General features: G+C 47.1%; 1 pseudogene; it reads right to left on the bottom strand.

The window, feature by feature from the left end:
- Window positions 1-572: 572 nt before the first annotated feature.
- On the bottom strand, window positions 573-1,035 carry LOC134365522 (coiled-coil-helix-coiled-coil-helix domain-containing protein 2-like; annotated as a pseudogene).
- Between the last annotated feature and the right edge of the window lie 721 nt (window positions 1,036-1,756).

A 1,756-nucleotide genomic window follows, 5' to 3' on the forward strand; every position in this document is an offset into this window, starting at 1 on the left:
ATTACCAATTACATTTTTATGCTAAATTAACTTGGTCCTGAGAGCCGATTTTCCATTTCTTCAATTTGAATTTCTTTTTTTCTTTTTTATTAGCATATTCATTGTTGCAAATCATACTTATTCTTTATGCCCCTTATCCAATCTCTCCCCTTCCCCCTTCCCCCACTAATAGCCATAGGTTTGTTCTCTCCACCTGATAGATTCACTGTTCCTCTGTTGGTTGTTGCCTAGACGATCTGTCCAGTGCTGAGACAGGTGTGATCAAGTCCTCCCCTGTTATCGTAAATCAGATGCTTCTTCTGTTACTCTGGAGTGTGCTTTGTGGAAAAGGAGGACCTCTTCTTTTTTTTTTTTTTTTTTGGTCTACCGCTGGTGCCTCTCCTTGTATCAATGTAATTGAGATTCTGGCATGTCATCTGCATGGTGGCTCTGATGGCTGCTATAGAGACCAGCCACTTTTGCAGCAGCCATGGCAATTGCAGTTGCTACGGTGGGCTACCTGTGTGAAAATGGTGTTTTTGCTGTGCTCTTTACCTGGTTGTGGCTAGGTTCATCTTCCCCGACTCCATACCTCAGGACTCCGGCTGAGCCCCAGGGCAGTGGCAATTCAAATTTCTTGATGAGGCAAATCCATTTGCAAATCTGTATTCTCTCAGCACCTCACTGAAACCCTCATAAAGCTTGAGGTCACCCTGGTTCTGGGAACACTCCCAAAAATATCTCATCTTGGTTTGGCAGCAAAGACCAAACTGCTGCTGAGGCTGCTGGTATCTGAGACCAGCATTACTTCCTCCACTGAAGCCCCCAGAGATGGAATGATCCAGTGTGTGCCTGACATCTGCCCATAGCCACACAGATGCAGTGGTTGCCATCTGGGCCATCAGACCTGGCTGCTGGGCTGCAGTGACATCTGAGCCACCTGCAGATGGTGGGGCCGCTGGGCTGCTGGTCTGACGTAGGCACACCTCTCCCCTGAGCTGCCTGGCTGGCTGGAGGGGCCATGCAGGATCTGTGACTTTGGCTTTCATGTGGCATCACAAGTGGGTGGTGGATTGGTGTCTGGAAGTGTGAAATTCTATGGAGACCCCAGTGTCATCTTCAGGAAATGAGAGTGGAAGACTTACGGACACTCTCTTGGCCTCAGCTACCACGTTGTGGGGATCCCAAGTCATAGGAAAAGGCTACCATAAGCATTTTGGGTGATGGCCAGAATGCTTACAGATACCCTGGTTGACAGCCCCAGCTGAATTCCCAGTCAACAGATAGCGTTAGTCCCAGCCATGTGAGTGAGCCATCCTGGATGTGCAGTACTACTGAGCCTGCAGATGTCACCAAGACCCAGCCACTATCTGATTGCAACCAGATGAGAGACACCCCAAGGGGAAACTGCAGCCACCCCAGTCAACACACAGAAAGATAATAAATCGAAATGATAAATTGATAGATAATTGAGAGATGATAAATATTAATAAATAAATAATTAATATTGAGAGATAATAAGTTGTTTTAAGCCACTAAGTGTGGGGGTGACTTGTAACAATAGACAACCAGAAAACCCACCTACAATTCTGTATCTGAGCAAACTAAATTGAGTGTAAAATAAAGACTTTTAAAATATCTAAGATCTCAAGCCGAGCCCGTGGAGCACTTGGTAGAGTGCTGCGCTGGCAGCGCAACGACGCTCCCGCTGCGGGTTCGGATCCTATATAGGACTGACCGGTGCACTCACTGGCTGAGTGCCGGTCACGAAAAAACG

Source organism: Cynocephalus volans, chromosome 17 (assembly GCF_027409185.1).
Source record: "Cynocephalus volans isolate mCynVol1 chromosome 17, mCynVol1.pri, whole genome shotgun sequence".
In the NCBI taxonomy this organism is placed as follows: Eukaryota; Metazoa; Chordata; class Mammalia; order Dermoptera; family Cynocephalidae; genus Cynocephalus; species Cynocephalus volans.